This window comes from Narcine bancroftii, chromosome 6 (genome assembly GCF_036971445.1).
Source record: "Narcine bancroftii isolate sNarBan1 chromosome 6, sNarBan1.hap1, whole genome shotgun sequence".
NCBI classification, from domain to species: Eukaryota; Metazoa; Chordata; class Chondrichthyes; order Torpediniformes; family Narcinidae; genus Narcine; species Narcine bancroftii.
Genome location: NC_091474.1, coordinates 189,345,427 through 189,358,362, shown reverse-complemented (window position 1 = coordinate 189,358,362; position 12,936 = coordinate 189,345,427). Strand labels below are relative to the sequence as shown.

At 43.2% G+C, this 12,936-nt stretch overlaps 1 protein-coding gene and 1 long non-coding RNA gene across 4 annotated transcripts in view; one reads left to right on the top strand and one right to left on the bottom strand.

Annotated features, from left to right (window-relative positions):
- LOC138736886 (uncharacterized) overlaps positions 1-9,512 on the bottom strand; it is a 39,628-nt gene extending 30,116 nt beyond the window's left edge. Inside the window, exons 1-2 of the long non-coding RNA XR_011340644.1 lie at positions 9,249-9,512; positions 2,226-2,278 (exon numbers count right to left, since the gene is read on the bottom strand). This is a non-coding gene — a long non-coding RNA (uncharacterized lncRNA). The remainder of the gene's footprint in view (positions 1-2,225; positions 2,279-9,248) is intronic.
- Positions 8,808-12,936, top strand: part of LOC138736885 (syntaxin-7-like) — a 71,063-nt gene continuing 66,934 nt past the window's right edge. For all 3 annotated transcript variants that reach the window (XM_069887037.1, XM_069887038.1, XM_069887039.1), the window contains exon 1: positions 8,808-8,943. The gene's annotated coding sequence lies outside the window, so the exon portion shown is untranslated. The remainder of the gene's footprint in view (positions 8,944-12,936) is intronic.

Genomic DNA, 12,936 nt, shown 5'->3' with positions numbered 1-12,936 from the left:
TATAACCACAGAAATGATTGCAATAAAACACGCGTTTCTACAGAACCGAATGGCTCTGGACCTGATTCTCGCTGAGAAGGGTGGAATGCACGCTCTTATTGGGAAAGAGTGCTGCATTACATCCCTGATGAATCTTCTAATATTACAGATCTCTCCCAAAATATCACTGAGAAAATACACAAAATCGGGAAGACTGGGGTGAGCCTACATGGTTTTAGAAGCAAGGGATGTTCTGGCTGGTGGCCCTTTAAAATGTTAAGAGGCAACTGGGGAGTGATATTACATTATGGTAGCATCTTTCTGATGATTATCTTAGTTATTGTGGTACTCAAAGGTGTGTGTGTGTGTGTGTGTGTGTGTGTGTGTGTGTGTGTGTGTGTGTGTGTGTGTGTGTGTGTGTGTGTGTGTGTGTGTGTGTGTGTGTGTGTGTGTGTGTGTGTGTCTTGATAAAATGCTTAAGGGCTTAAATGGCATATTATGTGGTTATGCTACAATACAGATAGGGATTAAGAATTCACATTGAAACATCCTTTTATATTGCAATCCAGATCAGAACATCAGAAGACAGAATTAGTAGTAAAGTGAAAAATAAAGGTAGATAGGTTTAGTGTTTACTTTAAAAAAAGAGCTTTCCTGGTTTTTTGTGTGAAAAAATTTTGAATCACAGCATGAAAATTAATTGTCTGCCAATGTTTGATTCAATATGTGGCCTGGCCAAATCCACAAGACTTTCCTGAGACATTGTAGACCTTAAATAATTCTTAATCAGCTTCAGTTTGCTAAATGACCTCTCTCCAGAAGCTACTATTGCTGGAATTGTTAATAGTATTCTTAAGCTAATACAAACATTTTGAAACAAGTGTCACCAAAACTGTACTCTGTTAACAAGTTTAAAAGATCTAATGGCTTTAACTGTGCATTTACAAAATTTGCTTTATGGATTGAGGGTAAATGTTGCATTTATTTTCCAAAATCATCACCGTTAAGGTCAGCAGGATATTTCCCTGATAAAGATAAAGCTTTTCTCTTCACATCACTTTTAGACATGGTGAGATATTTCCACAAGAAATCAAATTTTTCTGACAACTACTTAACAGCATTGAAGTGAACAGTTAATCCTGTTAGAACGTTGTCTACCAAAACATAAAACACACACTTTCTGAAGAAGGCCTCTGTGTCATTCATTTCCTTTAAGTTAGCATCAGGTGTGCTGTCCTCATAAGGCCTTGCCCTCTTGCGACTAACTCCACCACATCTAAGGGAGAGTTTTATTTCTATCTTTATGTTTGATACAACAAATTTGCCTTCCAGTTGTTTTGAAGCTTCATCAGATCTGTGAGGAGAGTTTCTAAGTTTGCTACTTCAACATCCAGTGTGGCATTTCTAGATTAGATGATCTTGTGGCAAATATTTATGGCAACTAATATTTTGTATCACACAGATGACATTAACACACAGACAAAAGATGTCACATTTAATAAAACTCCATGGACTTCATTTCTTGTTTTGATCATCAAATTTAGTTGAAGGAGGTCTTCCAATGCTAATTTAATGCCAGGTAAGTGAGCTACAAAAGGCTTTACGCATTCAACACGATCTGACCATCTTGTTTCAGACATACCATGAAGAGAGCAACCAATACAGTTTTGAGGTAATTTCCACTGCCTAGGACTGTAACTGAACAAGTGGTAAACAGTTTGAATTGTTCCGATAAATATTATTGCTTTGGGTATACATTCAGCAGCATCATTTCCACATAAATTGAGTGTGTGACAACTCCAAGGTAAAAAAATTGCCGTTGAGCATTGTTCTTGTATTTTCGCTCATGCGCCGTTGTATTTTCCAGCCATGTTCGCCCCTTTATCGAAGGCTTGAGCTCTACAATCACTGACAGGAATAGCATGTTCTTTCAATGTATCAGTTATCAACTGAGCAATTTCTTCCCCTCTTTTGTTTCTACAATCATCACATTTGAGAAATCTTTCTTGAATCTCATACTGCATTTCTTTTAAAAGTATGTATCTCAAAAGAAATGTTTGTTCAATGTGGGAAGAATCTGGTGTGGAATCTATGATAACTGCAAAGTACTTTGTAGATTGCCTCTCAAGCAAAATGTGTTGTTTCACAAGATTTGAGCATTCTGTAATAAATTAATTTTGTGAGTTAGGGGACAAATAATGAACGTGAAGCCGTTCACTCCTTTTCTGTGACTCCTTTACACTTACCTCATGTTCTTGAAGGATGGGGTCCCACCTGGAGAGCAGTTCTTTTAATTCACCTATAGAATTGGAGCAAGAAGAAACTGTTGGAAACTTCATCCCCAAACGAGGAGCAGTTGATTTGGATAATCGTGCACAGGATTTTGATTAAAATCTATATCAGGCTGTGCTGATGCCAGACTATTTTGTGCCCCTTTATGTCTATATTGTAGTGGGGTTGCTACTGCTACAGCCAGGTTATAGCACACAGTTGTAGCTCCTGGACTGCAGCTCGAAACTCGCAGAAGAAAGAAGACGCACACGGAGTTTATCCAGGGGCAAGCTCTGCCTTTTATAGTGAAATCAGCCATGTCACCACCGGGCCGTGGCTTGAGCGGGCCAGCTGCCGATTGGTTAGTTCCAGCGTCCAGGCCCCGATTGGGCCCCCCACGATCCACCAGTGGTGGTTGGCCAGTTTCACTGTTTCACTGACGGCCTATGGAAACAGGCATCTCAGCCTGTGTAAGGGTTGGCCAGTTGCTGCGATCGACAGCCATTTTGGGTGTTGGCCCGAGGCGCGGGTCACAGGCCTCTACAATATTCTTTTTAAGGTTACTTGGCAGGGTAACCAACCCGTCATGTTAGGACAATATTTTGCTTACAGTCAGATAGAGAAACAAACAAAAAGCAATCAAACTGTTCATTAAGTATTTCTATAATCAGTGCTCCTTCTCTGAGCGCTGCGCTGGTCAGGGTTTGGTTAGGAGCCACGCTGGTCGGGGTCTGGGCTGGGAGTGGGCTGCTGCTGTGAGAGAAAAAAGGAAGGTGAGATCAGGCAGAGCCAGGGAGACCAAGACCTGAATCATTCAGGTCTCCGTTTCCCCAGGTTTGCCTGAATTTTTCCCACTGATTTTCCAGGGAGTCCCGGGCCCCCTTTTGGACCCTGGGCCCATGTACGATGTTCTGTCTGCACCCCCCTCTCATAGGTGCTGTCTCCAGGTCCCTTTTGGCGTCACAAATGGGGTCTCTGTTTTCCAACAGGAAAAGGACTGAATGGTGGACTGCTACAATCTACAAGCCACTTTCCCCTACCTAGAGAATGTTATTATTTTCAGCCATGATCTGCAGGACCATGATGCTAATCTCAACAAATTCCTACATGCAGCGAAATGCATGAACCTGACTTATAACAAGGACAAATGTGTCTTCTGGACAGCACAACTGACCATCCTTGGCTGTGCTGTTGAGAACAGCATAATTGGCTCCAACCTGGACCACATGCATCGTTGGTGGAGCTGCTCTTCCCGCATACTCTAAAAGCACTGAAAAGATGCCTCGGGTTTTCCTCTTACTACACTCAATGGGTCCACAACTATGCAGACAAGAGTTGGTCACTGGTCAAAGCCACAATATTTCCTCTGACAAAAGAAGCCCAAAAGGCACTCAAACAGATCAAAGATGACATCACCAAGGCAACCATGCATGCCATAGACAAGTCAACACCATTCCAAATGGAGAGCGATGTGTTTTACTTTGCCCTGGTGGCCATTCTCAACCAGGCAGGCAGCCCCGTCGCCTTTTTCTTACATACCCTCCAAGACCCTAAGATTTGCCACTCCTCCATTGAGAAGGAGGCCCAGACTATTGTGGAAGCAGTACGCCACTGGAGGCACTACCTCTCTGGGAAACAGTTCACTCTTCTCACAGACCAGCGAGTGGTTGCATTCATGTTTAATAATAAACAAAGGGGCAAAATCAAAAAATTATAAAATACTCAGGTAGAGAATTTAACTGTCTACTTACAACTTTGATATCCTCTACAGATCTGGTAAACTTTAATGAAACCCCGGATGCCCTATCCCGTGGGACCTGTGCTAGTCTTCAAATGGACAAACTATGAACTCTTCACAATAATCTGTTATCCCAGAGTTACAGGTTTTTCCATTTTGTCAGATCTCGGAATCTACCTTTCTCCGTCGAGGAGATCCAGACAATGACTAGAAACTGTCGGGTATGTGCCGAATGCAAACCGCAGTTCTACCAGCGAGACAAGGCACATCTCATCAAAGCAATGCACCCGTTTGAGTCCCTCAGCATTGACTTCAAGGGTCCGTCTCCCCTCCCCTCCTCCAGAATGTTTGTTTCCTTACTGTTATCGATGAATATTCCCATTTCCCTTTTGCCGTCACATGTCCTGACATTACCACAGCCACTGTCATCAAGCTTCTCCGTAGTATCTTCGCGCTCTTTGGGTACCCCAGCTTTATCCACAATGACTGGGCCACATCGTTCATAAGCAATGAGCTGTGGCAGTACCTGCTGGCCAGGGGCATCGCCACAAAGCAGGACCACCAGCTACAATCCCAGGGGCAATGGGCAAGTGGAAAGAGAAAATGTAACAGTCTGGAAGACCATCCTTCTGGCCCTGAGGTCACAGGTCTCCATGTCTCCCATTGGCAAGAAGTCATCCCAGATACACTTCACTCCTTTTGGTCACTTTTATGTACGGCCACCAACAGCATGCCTCATGAACAGATGTTTCCCTTCCCTCAGAAGCCTGCTTCAGGGACAATGCTGCCTGCATGGCTTACCTCATTGGGTGGGACCTGACCTGCTCTGCAAGCATGTCAGGCAATCTAAGATTGACCCTCTGGTCAAGAGTGTCCACCTCCTCCAATACCAACCCCCTGTATGCCTACATTGCCTTCCCTGATGGGCAAGAAGACACGGTCTCAATCAGAGATCTGGCATCATTGGGATCCCCTCGACCACCACTGACTTTCTACAGACACTCTCACCCATTCCCACCTTAGGGGTCCCTGAATCTGCATCAGACTACCCCTTACTCCAGGCTACTATTACTGCCAAAGATGTACCAGCACCACACTCCCTTACCTTACCTTACCTTACCACACACCTTTTCCTGCCCCTCGGCAATCTGTTAGCAGGCCAGCCCCTCAACCTGATTGTTTTTTGATTATTTTAATTAAGATCAACACATATATAACAAACAACAGACCATATATCATATTATTATAAAATTAAATGAAATGCATTATAATGGATTATAAATATTTGGGAATTTTGGTAAGATTGATGGGTTACATACGTAGACACATTTTAAAACAGATCTTATTTGAAAGACTGAAGAATTCATATTCAATAACATTGCAGGATCTCTGGAGAATGTGATGCACATTTCACAAGTTGGTGCTAATTGAACTGATGTCATAAAATGAATGGACTGGAGACACTCTGGCTGTTTGAAGCTCGGTTCAAGGGTTTTGACAGAGTGCACAGAAAGGTCACTCCCGGGTTTCGTTTATCTAAGACAACAGCTTGACCAAGGAGAAGAACTCCTGTTGTTTGCTGAAGAAGGTGGGGGGTTTTGCAAGTGAGAGAGTCACATGGACTTTCTGGCAGTTTAGTTGAAAAGAGAGGGAGGGAAAGAAAACAGGCCCTCTCAGCTAGTGTGGGTGACACTGAAAAGAGACTGAACAGTCACGGCTGAACCAAACCAGGAAGAGCTGGTTGGAAACAGAAAGTTCCAGAGCAGCGGATGGCTGGAAGTGCTATCTGTCTGATGTTTCTCTTGGAATAAGAGGAACAGAATGGAACTCTGTGGTGGTAGCCTGAAGAAAGAGGTTACCATCTGGAAAACCCTGATGGGGCAAGTTTCATCAGTGAGACCTTACTTATACATTATTTTTCTTCTTTATATGAAGTTTGTCATCATTCTTGTTCTTGTTACATCTCTTCATCTCTCTATCTGTTTTGCAGGTGTTCTGCAAATTCTCATGGTTTCTCCGGATCCGAGAACAGTCTGCTTTGCTGCCCCAGGATAACTATTTTAAACACCGCTGGATATCTTAACATAAATTTATAGCCTTTCTTCCATAGGATTGATTTTGCTGTGTTAAACTCCTTCCTCTTCTTCAGGAGCTCAAAACTTGTGTCTGGGTAGAAAAATTTTTTTTGACCTTTGTATTCCAGTGGCTTTTTGTCTTCTCTCATTTTTTTCATTGCCTTCAATATATTTTCTCTTGTCGTATATCTCAGGAATTTTACTAGAATGGATCTTGGTTTTTGTTGTGGCTGTGGTTTAGGGGGTAATGTTCTGTGTGCCCTTTTTATTTCCATTCCTTCCTGTAATTCTGGCATTCCTCGGACCCTGGGGATCCATTCTTTTATAAATTCTTTCATATCTTTGCCTTCTTCATCTTCCTTAAGGCCCACTATCTTTATATTGTTTCTCCTATTATAGTTTTCCATTATATCCATCTTCTGAGCTAACACCTCCTGTGTTTCTTTAACTTTTTTATCAGATTCTTCCAATTTTCTTTTTAAGTCATCCACTTCCATTTCTACGGCTGTTTCTCGTTCTTCCACCTTGTCTACTCTTTTCCCTATTTCTGTCATTACCATCTCTAATCTACTCATTTTTTTCTTCTGTACCTTTTATTCTTCTTTTTATTTCATTAAAATCTCATGTCTCCCATTCTTTTACTGCTTCCATATATTCTTCAAAAAATTTCCTATCTTCTAATTCCCTTTATCTTCTATTTCTCTGTGCAGAGCTTGATGTTCTCCCTCCTCTTCCCCTGAGTCCACTCCAGGACCTGTGTCCTCTACCTCTCTTCCTTGTATCTGTGTTTCTTCTGACTTTCTTGTTGGGCTGTTTATCTCAGTTTGCTGGGTATTTTTTTTAATTAACGGTGTCTTGATGTTGGTCCTCTTCCTCTGAGCTGGTCATCTACTGAGTCTCTGATTTCCTTTTTTCATTCTCCTCCCTTCCATTCCCATTATTTTCTTTATCTTCCCACTGGGAGCCCTGCTGTCGGGACTTACTCAGCTGTTCAAGCTGTGGAGTTCCACTCCACAGCTGGTCCCCCCTCCCGTCGGTGTTGTCTTTGTCATGGCTCCGTGAGCCATCCTTGTAGTCCTGCGTTCGGTGGGTCATGACCCTTCGGGGTTTCCAGTGACCTCAGGGAGTGGGCTCCTCTTTCCACGGCGGGTCCCTGTTTCTTCGTACAGGTAAGGCCTTCACCTTTTTCTTCCAACGTCTTTCCTTCTTCTTTTCTTCCTGTTGATTTTGGCTTTTCTTTCTTTGGTGCCATTTCCTCCACACCTTTATTTTTTATTTGTTGTGGTTTGTGTGTCTGTGGCTTTGCTTTTTCTTTACTTTATTCCTTCTTTTCTGGAGAGGGTTGGTATTCTCCTACCGGCCACTACTCCATCAAGTGACTCCTCCCCATCAGTGAGACCTTGATGCAGGCAATTCTTATATTGTGCACAGAATTGAATAGGGATAAAGTTCACCAGGCTTTGGTGCTCGCAAGGTAAATGTTTACTTCTCAGGGAGGGCCTTGTAGGGTTTGCAGAGAGAGATTTGTTGTTCCAGGATTTCCACAACTGAGATACCACCATTGAGCTTTATCCTTATTCAATTCTGTGCACAATATAAAAATTGCCTGCACCCAGAAAACTTGGAAGAAGGAGAAGTGAGATTGAACTGTGGACCAAAGAACTTTTCTTAAATTTACACACACATTACATACACGTGCGCTTAGAATTAGAAGGGAGTTAATTCAGGTTAGTTAAGTACAGAGATAAGTTAAAGTTTGATTCTGTTTTCATGTTTAAAGTTGATTGAAAATAACTTTTTGTTTTAAAAACCACTTGTCTTGGTGAATGTCTATTGCTGCTGGGGTTTTGGGTCCTTTGGGCTCGTAACCACATGTTGATTTATATAAAGAAAAATCCAATCTAAACCCTAACCCCTACTTCCCCCACTAAAAAAACCCATCTAAAATACATAATGATTATAATTATATATTAAATTGGATTGCTTCAGGAAACGCTCAAAGATCCCAAAAACATTTCACACGAAAACATTCATTTATATTTAACCCTCAACCAGATTATGACATTCCGGCCGCACTCTGCCGGCCACCCCAAACCAACCATTGCTCACTGCGTCCTGCTAGACCTAATCCGTCAAGTATGTACATGCACATTTGTTTCACTCTCTTTTGTTTTCACCCTGCAGGATTCTTCTCCAAAAGGAGGGGTGAATGCGGAAAACCACGGTTCCACCATGATTGGCTGCTATCGACTGGCCCCCTCTCCCGAGACCGATCCTGCCCTTAGTCCCGTGCAGGCGACCCCCTTCCTTTGGCTCTGATGAGTCAAGGAGGTGGATAGTTGTTTGGTGGTGCTATTAAAATCCAGATTGTTTCACTCCTCTGAATTTTTGTGATTTTTTTTTCTTTCTTTTTTTTCTTTTATATATATAATATATCGTTCATGTTTAGTTTATTGTTATATATGTTACTTATTATCTGTATTTTGAACGAATAAATGAAGTTTTGTGAATTATTGATGGGACATCCCCCCTATTCTTTGCTGCATTTCTGTCTAATGCACTTGCAGCTTTGTTCCCAGTTCTAAACCTGTGCATTTCTCAATAATTCAAGGATTTGCTTGACATGTCATGTCGGTTTATTGACTAACTACAAATGCGCGCAAGTTGCTGCTTGGGCGTCGAAAGCCAAATAACGAGCGCAAACCGTCACCTGACTCATCATGACTGATCAGGGCTTGGAGATCAGACTCGAGCGCACTGGGGCACCGTCAGGACGTGCGAGGCGCGCCTGCGCATGGGCGACGGGTGGAACGACTGAGGGTTCAGAGGGCGCGCCGCCTGAGCCGTGGAGGTCGCTGGTATCAGTCTTCCGCATCGTCGGTAAGCAGTTGACCGCTCGGTGTCTGTGCCCCTTGGCAGCTGTTTGCTGGGCAACCTGGCGACCCTAGGATCATGCTTCATTCAGCCTGCGGCAGCGACCCGAATGACCCGGCCCATCGCCTCCATGTCCCGCAGCCTTTCCCACCGCGGGCCGCTGTGGGGTTTCTCCTCGCCTCGCTCCCCACCATCTCCTTCCCCACCCTGACGTTGAACGTGTTGTTCAATGCACCAACCTCTCCAGGGAGAACGGGGAGCGTCCATCCTCCCTTCTAATCTTCTCATTACGATTCCACTCGGCAACTTACCAGCACCATATTGGGAAGTGTCTCGAACTTGGAAGCGAGTTGCAAGGTGTAAACTGGCCAAAGATTCATTTGATCACTGATAGCGAACTTTCTACGGGAAGTTTTTCTTTGTTAAGGTGGATGAGATCAGGGCGCTAAACTGCTCCCCAGTTTTCTTTGCAGTGTTTAACTCCGTTTCTAAACAAATCTGTACGTCGCCTTGCATTCTTCAATGTGGGAGCCTTCCTTGTTTGTGTAAAAGTAATAGTGAAACACTAATGTTTAAAAATGTTTATGTCACCCATTCTAAATACACGTCGGATTGGTAAATTTCCGGAAAAAGCATGCGACTTCGCACAAAGTTGTCAATTGCCCAACTTGCATAGCAAAATGTTATCGAAATCGCATCTGAATTGTGAGTGATGGCTTACAGTTGAAATTCCTGGTTACATTAGAACTTTGAATCCCAGTTAAACGTTTAAAAATAATTGTTCACATTCAGAATACATTGTCATGGACAAGTCATGAAATTTGTTCTTTTATGGCAGGATCACAGTGCAAACATTTATATAAACCACCTTATGAAAATAAATAAAAATCGCACTAAAGGTCAAAGTGGTGTTGATTGATCATTCAGGGAAGAAGCTGTCCTTGTCTTCAGGCTCCTCCTGTATCTTTTGGAGGGGGGGGCTGCTTTCTTAAGACTCTGCCACTTGTAGATGTCCTTGATGAAGTGAGTCTGCTGCTCGTGATGTCGCAGGCTGAGTTAACCATCCTCAATTTTTTTTCTTGTCCCGGGTGCTGACACCTCCTTATCAGACAGTGATTCGACCAGCCAGAATGCTCTCCACGGTACAGCTGTAGAGGTTTTTGAGAGTCTTCGGTGATACCTGGAATGGCAGGAATGACTTATGAGGAGAGATTGCGCAAATTGGGATTGTACTCGCTGGAGTTCAGAAGATTGAGAGGGGATCTCAGAGAGACCTATAAAATTCTGGCAGGACTGGACAGAGTGGATGCAGATGGGATGTTTCCAATGGTGGGAAAATCCAGAACCCGGGGCCATGGTTTGAGGATAATAGGCATTTAGGACCGAGATGAGGAGGAATTTCTATACCCAGAGGGTGGTGAATCTGTGGAATTCATTGCCACAGAGGGCAGTAGAGGCAGGTTCATTAAATATATTTGAGGGAATTAGATCTATTTCTTCAGTATAAGGGTATTAAAGGTTACGGAGAGAAGGTGGGGACGGGGTACTGAACTTTAAGATCAGCCATGATCTCGTTGAATGGCGGAGAAGGGTCGAATGACCTACTCCTGCTCCTATCTTCTATGTTTCTATGTAAGTACTGAATCTACTCCATCACCTCTCAAAATATAGCTGCTGGCGAGCCGCCTTCATGATTGCATTGATGTGGATGCTCCAAGACAGATCCTCGGTAATGTTGACACCCAGGAATTTGAAGTTCTTGATCCTCTTCACTATGGAACCCTCAATGAGGGCTGGATTTGTGTTCTCCTGACTTTCTCCTGAAGTCTACAATCATCTCCTTTGTTTGGCAAACGTCAAGGGCAAGGTTGTTGGTGTGACACCACTCAGTGAGCTGATCTATCCTGTACGCTCATTACTTCTTGTGATTCTGTTGACAACTGTGGTATTATTAGCAAATTTGAAGATAGCTTTGAAATTGGCCACACAGACATGGGTGTATAGTGAATAGAACAGTGGGCTATGCATGTATCCTTGAGGTGTGTCTGTGTTGATGGAGAGGAGGAGACATTGTTTCCAATTCCTATTGACTTGTGGTATTCTGATGAGGAAGTCAAGGATTCAGTTGCAGAGGGAAGTGCAGAGGCCAAGGGTTTGGAGCTTGTTGACCAGCACTGAAGGAATAATGCTGTTGAAGATTGAGCTGTAGTTGACGAAGAGCAGCCTAATGTATGAGTTACTGTTTTCGAGGACATCCAGAGCGGAGTGATATTGCATCTGCTACGGAGCGATTGTGTCAATAGACGAATTGCAGTGGGTTCAGTCCTTTGCATAGGTACGTGTTAATTCTATCCATGACCAACCTCTCAAAAGTATTTCATCATGGTAGATGTTAGTGGTACTGGGCGATAGTCATTGAGGCAGCTCACTCTGCTTTTCTTGGATACCAAGATGGTTTATGCACTTTTGAAGCAGGTGTGGGAACCTCTGACTGTAGCAATGAGAGATTGAAAATGTCTGTTAATATTCTGACTAGCTAGATGGGACAGATTTTCAGTACCCTTCCACTGTCAGGGCCTGATGCTTTGCTCCCTCTCGCATCTCTGCTCTGATACATGGTACCCTTTCAGCCAGTCTCCAGCCATCCTTTTGAATGATGTTCTGATATCGGCCTCAAAGACGTATATCACAGGATCCTCGGCCTTTGCAGGGATTCTCATAGGCACTGTTGGGTTCTCCTTCTCAAAGCAGGCATAGAAGGTGTTCAACTCATCGCCAATGAAGCATCACAGCCACAGTTTGTCCTCACTTTGTAGGTTGTAATGGCCTGCAATCCCTGCCATAGCTGATGTGTGTCTGACTCTGTCTCTAGCTTCCTCCGGAATTGCCATTTCAGCAAGTTGTACCTGGTCTTCTTGTAGAGATCAAGGTGACTTGCTAAACAAGGTAGGAGGTTATAGTAATAAAGGAGAGATGCTTACATGGATAGAAGATTGACTGATTAGCAGAAGGCAAAGAGTGGGAACAAAGGGGATTTTTTTTCTTGTTGGTAGCTGGTGACTAGTAGGGGTTAGTGTTGGGAATTTTTCAAATTGTACGTTAATGATTTGGATGATAGAATTAGTGGCTTTGAGGCCAAGTCACCGGATGATACAAAGATAGGTGGAGAGACGAGTAGTGTTGAGGAAACAGGGATAACGCAGAGAGATTTGGATGGGTTACGGCAATGGGCAAAGAAGTGGCAGATGGAAAACAGTGTAGAGATGTGTATGATTGTGCACTTTGGCAGAAGGAATAAAGATGTAGAATATTTTATAAATGGGGAGAAAATTCAGGAAGTTCTGGTCCAAAGGGCCTTTGGAATCGTCATTTTTATTGTCATGTGATCAAACAAAAAAAAATATGATACTACACAAAATTTTCTTTATTCTTTTGGAAGCCAGACAAAGATTTGCCGTGAGCACAAATTGCCTGGTGCCCCTTGCAGTCAGGGAAAGAGAAGCAAAGGAGAGTCACCTTTGTGACACTGAGTGTCCATGGATTTGCCTCCAGCCCTCCTGTAGCCTCTGTCGGCACACAGTCTTCAGTCCAAACTGAATAAACTTTATTCAGTCTGAATAAAGTTGAGAGGAAAAATACATCACCCATGATTTGAATGGTAGAGCAGACTTGATGGGTCAAATGGCCAAATTATGGTCCTTTGTCTTGTGATCTTATTGTCTCCAGTTGCTATGAATTTTATTTAATTTGTTCTTGTTGCACTTGTGGTATTTGATATATTGTGGTTCAATCTTGAGCATGTAACATTACAGCACAGTGTAGGCCTTTTGGCTCACAATGTTTTGCTGATTTTTATGAACCTGCATTGCAACAAAACTAACCCTCTCCAACCACACACCAATACCTGTTTATTTTCCTTGCACCCATGTCCGTATCTCAGTCTTTTAAATGTCCCTTTTGTGCCAGCTTCCACCATGACCAACAGCAATGCATTCCAAG